Here is a 9,768-nt window from a genome sequence, read left to right on the forward strand (position 1 = left end):
TATTGGTAAAATCATTTGATATTTCAATACGTACTTAGACTCATAGGTACAAGATTATTCTAATTATGCATGTATATATACAATTTTATTTACTTTAAATTTTATGTGCAAAATTTGGTATAGTTTGGTCAAAAGGTGATTATTTCCTTTAAATTCACTGAAAAAGTCATACAAATTTTTTATATTTTATGAGTATTATATTTTTTTGAAAGAAAAACTTAATATATCTTGTAGATTTTTGACAAAAATAATTTACAAATAAGTTTTCTAACATTTTGTATTCATCGAGAGTATAAAAGTCATAAAAAACGTGAAAGTCTTATTAATAAAGTAGAAAAACCTATTATAATATCCTAAAAAAGGTAATTAAGAAAATAATTAACATTTAAATATTATAATTAAAATTTTAATGCATATATATTGTCAATGTATAACATTTGTGTTATTATTGCTATGGTGATTTCTTATCAGATCATTATATAAAAATACCTTACACTTGTAATGCATAACTTATTTTCTCTTTAATTAGATATTAAAAATTATAAAAATGATATTATTAAAACTAGTATATTTAATTTATATTTCATAATTTAAATTTTTTTTACCATGGGCCTTCAAAATATTTCGATAAGATATGCTATTGGTGGTTAGTGTTTTTTACGGTTAATTAAATAACTTCTTCATCGGTGTCCCTAATAATATATATATATATATATATAAATGGTCAACGAAGAATTGTTTAATAAATTACACAAAAGTCACATAATGTGTCCTCGGGCTTTTTTTCCAAGACTTGTTTTGTATTTGACTGATGGGATACATGGGGGCAACGCAGAACTTAGTCAGTCTCAAGCTCGTTAGCGCGAAGGAACTTAGATGGCCTTTCGAAAAAAACTTGTATTTCTAACATATTAATTTTCACTAATGATTCTATTAACAGTAAATGTTTGAGTATGAGATATAAAATTTGTTTTCGATTGTATGTTCTTTTATGTCGATCAAACAATTATAGTTTATAACTTGTCGAACAAATAATTTTAGTTTTCAACTTAAGAGAATTACTTAATGATTTAGAAAGATAGTGATAATAATTTTAATGATAATGATCATTAATACTAATAGTTCTTTTTGTGTAAACGGGGTTCATAGAGTAATTTCTATAATTAACATTTGTTTATATTAGTGTTTTTTTATAGTAGTTCTAATCATGCAATGTATAATAATGTTTCGATTAGAATCAAGCAAAGGGAATTGGATAAAAGTATACTTTAGAAAAGAAATGGAGATTTGAAAGAGTAAAAGTTTAGAAAGATGCATAAAAGTAAATGAAACATAAATTTGTTAAAAGTGAGACTAATACATACACTATGAATTTGGAACCGAGAGCCATTTTTTAGTGAAAGATGATAATATTGTATGAGGATTTGAATAGTAGTGATTCAATCCCACAAAAATAGTTATCGGAGGTCTTTATTTTTAGACTTCTATTACTAATAGTCAAATTATAATTTTCAACATGTATACAACAAGTTCCTAATTACTTAGATCTAACAACGTCTAATGTGTTCGAGTAATTCTTTCTCGCCAACCGCAGTAACTTCTGCCTTGAATTCAAACTCAAACTTCTTGTTTGAGCATTCCATTTTTCCATGTCCATAGTACTTTTGTCAAAATCATCTTCATCAAAATAACAACTTTCAAATGTGTAAGACAACATCGAAACTAATTTTATCGAAATGGTTTCCTTCACATGCACATTTCATCATCGAAATATCCTCATAAAAAATGAACTTAATTATACATCTCAGAAATTTTCTCAAATAAAGATAACACCTATATGTAAGTAAATCAATTAGTGATGCTATATCATTATTCTTATTAAGGTAAAATGACATTATTTCAATTAACATGCCATATCATTATTCTTATTAGCTAAGATTAATGGGCACATTATATTTTTATATTAACTTCTTAATCCCAAAGGAGAAGATATGAGCAAATGAAATCCAAACATGGTGTTCGGGTTTTTTGACGATCCAACGATTAACAATAATGGAATCAAAGTTTTACTAAGATAGATTTTGGTATATGCAAGAAAAAGATAGCTACATGTTGAGGAAAATTTCTCTTACCAAAGACATTATGATAAATGTAAAACTGACCTAGTATATCTCTATTTATAAATATGATATTTTCATCCTATTATTTATTCTATTTTTCTTTATTTTATAATTTTTTTTTTAAAAACTATATTTTACTCCCTATCTAATGAATAAATAAAAAATTCATTTTATTTTATAAGAACATATATTTATTTTATTTACCTTAAAATCATTATTTTAATTAATAAAATTATTTCTTCTCATTTATTTAATTACAAAAACCTCATTATTTTGCTAAAACTCTATTTATTTTTAAATAAAATCATTTTTAATTTACTTTACACAAAAATGGGATGTTACACAAGATGTATATGGTGGTAATTTTATTCAAAAATTATGCAATAATATTTTATAATAAATTTTCTTTTTGAAAACAAAATATAATGAAAATATGATTTTTCTTTGGCAAAATTGTATTGCACATATGGGACATCGGGACAGAAAATTAGTTTTTTTAAGCAAAACATCAAATGTACATGGCCACATGTATTCAAGAAGTAAATGGTGTTAATTTTTCTATGTATGGAATCCTAATACTTTTAGCAAATGATAAGTCCACATTATTGATTTGAAGCCTCTATCATATCTTTAGGAAAAATATTGTACATACAAAATGGATTCTCAATATTTGAAGAAAGCATAAAGACCACCTCTCCAATATTATCAACTTGATCATTGAGAACAAAGGCTCAAGATTCTTCAATGTACTCTAAGCTTTTGTTTTTTCTATGTAAACACAACTTAGATCAACTACAAAAGCTAACTAGTAATGTGCTAAAAAAACCAACTCTTCTCAACCTTTCATTTTGTAATGGATGAAAACAAATTAAAATATGCAATTGTAAAGAAAAAGTTACAGCCAATATTATAATAGAAGACAGAAGGTCATCATCGTAATTGTGATAAAGTAGTGGTGTTTCTACTCATATTTCTTTGCATAAGAAGCCATTCCATTCATGAGAACATTTGTGTATTTCGTGTAATATTTTTAAAATTCAGAAAAACAATTACTAAACTTTCTCAAGACTTACTCACCAAATTAGTATCATTGTGTATTGTTAAATTTATTATACTACATAAATTTTCATTATATCCAAATTAACTTTTTAATTGTTATTCAAGAACTTTCTAATTATTGAAAAGTATGTAAGGACACATAATTTTGCAACAGATCTACATGACAATTTTTGAAGTAGTTTGATTATGCTACTACTTCACTCTTAATTTTCGTTGGTTTTCATGAAGGTATGCAATAGGGAATGGAGGTGCCATGGAATTTTCACATGGATTCTTTTTGGTGAAAATGTCCACACCATCAAAGCCCCATAATTCCTTTTTTAATTATTTAAATTATGGATCTCTATTTAGCTTTAAATTTAGGGCTAAATTTTCACTAGTTAGTATAACGTAACATAAGGAAATCTAAACTTTTGTTTGCAATGTGTTTCTTCAATTTTTCTTTTCTACAAATGACAAAGAGAAAATCATCTTTCTTTTATTTGGTTTTTGTCTGCAAGTTGCATTTTCTACTCACTTTTGGTTTTGCCACATCGGTTGCCAGTTGTATGTTTGGTGAAATGCCCAAAAAAACTTTGAGTTTTCTAATTTTCAAAATTACACTCCTTGTGTCATGACACCTTTGTTATCTTAATGCACCTACGGTTTTATTAATAGTGCCACTTATTTTCTAAAATAATGTGTGGTCTATGTTGTGCATGTGGTCAAATTGTTCCACCATGCCTTTTTAAATGGTTATATATGTCTTATAATTTTGAAACTATTTTATGAAATATGAAAACATTTTTACCTTGGTTGGCTTTAGAAAGCATTTTTCTTTTAATGTTTTGTTGTGTTATGCATTACCATGCATGTTTCTCCTTCTCTTTGACACATATATATGTATTATACTAATGATGAGATTCAAAATGACTTGATTTGAATGGCTTAAGCACTATTTTCTGATATATTATTTTTCTAGTTGTACACTACATTAGAAGAGTAGTAAAAATTATCTTCAGTCAAATAGGTTGCATCAGTTTATCGAAGTATAGTAAATATGGTGTGAACATGCATGTAAAAGCTTGGAGTTGCAATAGTGCTACTAAGGTTTCTGGTTTTAGTTACTCTTTCATGCCGTCGACAATTAACTTGGGGTCCTGGCTTTATGATATTTAAGTATAATGTGGTAACCTGTTTCAAGTTTGGTCTTTGGAAAATGTGTAAAAGGATATTCATGTTGATTAATACAAATGATTCAACACCCATAGGATACGAAGAGACTTTTGGTGTATTGCTAAACTGTTGATTACTGAATCTGATGGAAGGCTAACTGGATGATGTCTACTCCTATATCAATGATATAGAGTCCTGGGAAATGGAGGGTTTTTGCTTATAAAAAATTCAAATATTGAAAGTTTTATTTGGTTAATATCTTGGTTTAGTGAAGATTCTAATAAGCAAGAAGAAAAGACGCACTTATCTTCAAATAATTGTAGTTTCTCCTACATTGAAAAATTCAAATAAAAAGGTTGATCCTTTTCTGTTAGTTCCTATCACTTTATATATTTTTGGTTGTTGAGACCTCACTATGAAAACTGAAAAGTTTCAAGTCCTTAATATGTTAATTTTTCAATATTTTTGGAGGTTGTAGGGATAGGTTTGTTGGTTGAGTAGATGTTGAAGGTGCTGACGTCTGGCCTTGTAGGAGAGCTCATTTTCTTGAAGCCAATTTTGTTTTGATTTATGAATAATCAAGTTTATTTAATTTCCATGCTTATTATTTCCTTTTGCATGTGTTATTATTATGCAATAACATTTTCATTGAGAGTGGTGATCCCCATATGTTACTCAAAAAGCAAAGATCTATAACTCACGATTGAAATGATGCCTGGAATTACGCACTGTTGGTTGAAGGCCAACTCAGTATTAAAATTTTGTACATTATTATTATGAAAAAACAGTGTTGTCCACATGGTTCTTAGAAAAGAGAGATTAGTAACTTAGGCATGAAATGACACTAGCAATAATAACACAATTTTAGTAAAAGGCTATGTCAGTTTTTAAGAGTGTTAATTTACTATGAAAAATGATGTCTTCGAGAGCGGTGGTGCCCACACACTACTTAGAAACCAAGTATGAATAAATTAGGCATGGAACGCCACTAGAAATAACAGTGTTGGCAAAAGACCAACTTGTAATTATTGTTGTTCTTTTTAAAGGTAGGTCAGAGCTAGATACGCCAAAAATAATAAATTTAAATGTCTTTTATTTAATAATTATTTAATTTTTAGAAAAATTATTTCAAATCAAATATTTAATTATGAAAAAAATAAATATCTCTTATATTTTAAAATATTAAATTTTTTAAAAAAATTATTCCCCAAAATTTCTGTTAATGGATCCTTAAAAACATCATGACTGAATATTTTCCAGAAGACATGTCCCAAACATTAAAAAGGGAAAAAAATACTAATTGTTTGAATTATATCTCTCAGGAATGAAAAAACTTATATGCTACCAAACTCCCCCTTAAGAAAAACTCAAATGGTAGATACGGAAAAAAGAATAAATTTAAACGTCTTTCTTTTAATAATTACTTAATTTTTAGAAAAAAAAATTCAAATAAAATATTTAATGATTAAAATCATAAATACCTTCCATATCTTAATATATTAAATTCAATTATTTTTATTTTCCAAAATTCCTATCAAAGTATCAAGAAAAACATTTCAAATGAACTTGTTGGAACAAGACACATTTCAAATCTTAAAAATAATAGCAAAATACTAAATACATTCAAGTTAATAAATTGTTTCAAATTAATGAAAATTTATAGGCATTTCAAGATAATTTGAATGTCACTCCTTATTTGTTAAACCATATACATAATTTTATAGTTTTTAATTAAAAAGTAAAGATTAGTAACTCATGCATGAAACAGTACCAAAGGCCAACTCAGCTTTAGATATTGTTATTCTTATTATTATAAAAAAAAAAGTTGTTGGGACCATTAACATGCGCACGAAAAGGCACTATAAATTTTGCAATGCAAGAAGAAGGGAGACTGACTTTCGAAGAGCCTTGGACTTATTTAATGTCCTCAATTTACTCTCTTCATTGCTTTTCTCACCTCTTTCTCTTTTGATTCATCCATGGTGAAGAAAACAACTAACTGTGCCTCCAAACTTAAGTTTATTTCTCTTTTCTTACTCTTTTGTTCTTCCACTTTCTTCATTTCCTTTCATTTAGATGCTTTATTTTGTTGTGTTTTTTTTTCTCTCTCATTCCATTTCATTGGAATCATATTGAAGGATAATTCAAACTTAAACTCTAAGATCATATATATTATTTTGTATCTAATCACATTTTGAAGCATAAAACTAAACAATTCTCTATTCATTCACATTTATGTGTACAACTATCGCGAACGATATTTAAGTTTACTTATTTCTTTTATGAACCATACATACTTCCTCTGCTTCAATGCATATGGATTGAACTTCTTTTTTATTTTTTTATTGTTCGCACCCAAACATGATTTTGCAGAGATTGATTAATTTTAATTTAAGTAAGACTATATGGAGTTGTTGTTTTCTTTGTTTTATATCATTGCATATTGCAATTTCTTTTCTTGCTTTAAAAAATGGAGGGTTGAGAAGGGACTTTTTTAACATATTGTCATTTAGCTTGCAGTTAATCTCAACTCTATTTTCAAAGGAAAAAACTTAGAGACATTGGAAAAATTTTGAGCCTTTGGTTCAACAATCAAGCCACTACTATCATGAAAGGAGTCTTTAGGCTTTCTTCAAGAATTGACAAACCATTTTGTAAGTACAATGGTTTCAATACATGAAAGTGTGAACAGAAGGTTCACATAAATATTGCGGACTTATCATTGGTTGAAAGTGTAAGGACTCCATACATAAAAAAATACCACCATATTACATCTTGGATGCATTTGGTTGGGTGTGCATTTGACTTTCAATTTTCGAAGACTATTTGTCAGCTTAGATGTCTTAGATGTGCAATGCAAGCCCAACAAAAGTTACATGCTTGTATTTTTTTTTCAAATAGAAACTTTCATATAAAATACTATATATGAATCTATATGGAGATTGTGCTTAACTATTTTTTGATTTTTCAAAATCTTCCATGCTAAATAAAAATGAGGGAATGGCTCAAGATCTATGAGTTATTGGAAAAAGCCAAATATACTATGATAAAAATTCTAAGGATGTAAACATGGTTTTGTTGATGTTGAAGAATGAATTTTTGCACAATAAATTAAAATGGAAATAATATACTTGCATATAGAACTTCTACATGCAACTACATCTTCTTGTAAATTTAGTGTGCAAAATTGGATCTTTAGGCTCAGTAAAGTCGTGTTTAACATCCTTAGGATTTTTATCGTAGTACATATGACTTTTTCTAATGACTGATTGATCTTTAGCCATTCATTCATCCTATATAACATAAAAGAATAGATAAACACAGCAATCTCCATATTGATGATTTATACAAAATTTTATTAGAAAGTTTCTTTTTTAAAACAAAATATAACAAAAATATGATTTTTCTTTTGCAAAATTGTATTGCACATATGGGTCATCTGGATAGAAAATTAGTTTTTTTTTTAAGGAAAAAGTCAAATGCACATGGCCACATCTATCCATGATGTATATGGTCGTAAATTTTTTCTTGTATGGAATCCTAATACTTTTAGCAAATGATAAGTCCACAATATTGATGTGAAGCCTCTATCATATCTTTAGGAAAACCATTATACTTACAAAATGGATTCTCAATAGTTGAGGAAAGCATAAAGACCATCTCTCTTATATTACCAACATTATCATTGAGAACAAAGGCTCAAGATTCTTCAATGTACTCTAAGTTTTTTTCTTTTTTGCTATGTAAACAAAACTTAGATCAACTACAAAAGCTAACTAGTAATGTGCTTAAAAAAAAAAAAAGCTCTTATCAACCTTACATTTAGATGATGGAAGAAAAAAAATTAAAATATATGCAATGATAAATAAAAAGTTGTAGTCAATAATATAATAAAAGACACGAGATCATCATCATAATTGTGGTAAAGTAGTGGTGTTTCTACTCTTATTTCATAGCATAGGAAGCTCATCCATTTATGAGACCATTTGGGTATTTCAAGTAATATTTTCAGATTCAGAAAAATAATTAACTAAACTTTCTCCAGACTTACTCAACAAATTAGTATCATTGTGTAATTTTAAATTTATTATACTTCATAAATTTTTCATTATATCCAAATTAAATTTTTAATTGTTATTCAAGCACTTTCTAATTATTGAAAAGTATGTAAGGACACATTTTTGCAACAGATCTACTTGGCATTGTTTGAAGTAGATTCATTATGTTACTACTTTATTCTTAATTTTCTTTAGTTTTCATGAAGGTATGCATTGGGGGAATGTAGGCCCTGTGGAATTTTCACTTGGATTCTTTTCGGTGAAAATGTCCACACCATCAACGCCCCATAATTCCTTTTTTAATTATTCAAATTCTGGATCTCTATATAGCTTTAAATTAAGGGCTAAATTTTCACTAGTTAGTATAATATCACATAAGTAAATCTAAACTTTTTTTTGCAATGTGTGTCTTCAATTTTTCTTTTCTGCAAATGAAAAACTGAAAATAATCTTTCTTTTACTTGTTTTTTGTCTGCAAGTTTCATTTTCTACTCACTTTTTGTTTTGCTAGATCGGTTGCAAGTTGTATGTTTGGTGAAATGCCCAAATAAATTTTGAGTTTTCTAATTTTCAAAATCACACTGTGTTCCTTTTGTCATGACACCCTTGTTATCTTAGTGCACCTACCGTTTTATTATTTTTCCATACCACTTATTTTCTGAAATAATGCGTGGTACGTGTTCTGCATGTGGTCCGATTGTTCCACCATAAAGTAAAACTCTTTAAAATTGAGTTGGCCTTCTGCTAACACTGCATCATTTTTGTTCTCATTTCTTGCATGATTTGCTGATCCCTGCTTTTTAAGTATTGGTTAGGGATCATCATTCTCAACAACCATGTTTTTTCATAATATTATTTGAGATTAACTTTTATGTACACAAATTATAAGAATTTTATACTGTATATGAATATGTTTTTTTACACACATGTAGTAAATGTATTTTTGTTGGTTAAAATTCATTAAAAATAATGAAATTATGAGTATGGTTAAGAAATAAGGAGTGACATTCACATAATTTTGTATTTTGAATAATTTTTAATTAATAGTGAAAACTATATTAACTCAAATGTTTTAGTATTTTTCTACTTTTTTTAACATCTGAAATGTGTCTTCTAAATGCTTTATAAACATAATTTAATAGAAATTTTGGTAAATGGTTTTTTAATTTAATATATTAAAATATAAGAGGCATTTATTTTTTTCATCATTAAATATCTTATTTGAAAGAAATTTTCTAAAAATTAAATATTATTAAATGAAAGACATTTAAATTTAGATATTATTTTTCCTAAATCTGCAATTTGAACTCCCCTTAAAAGAACAATAATTAAAACGGATTTGGTCTTCTACCAACACTAAGAAACTTCTGATATCA

The sequence above is a fragment of the Glycine max genome, chromosome 15 (assembly GCF_000004515.6).
Source record: "Glycine max cultivar Williams 82 chromosome 15, Glycine_max_v4.0, whole genome shotgun sequence".
NCBI classification, from domain to species: Eukaryota; Viridiplantae; Streptophyta; class Magnoliopsida; order Fabales; family Fabaceae; genus Glycine; species Glycine max.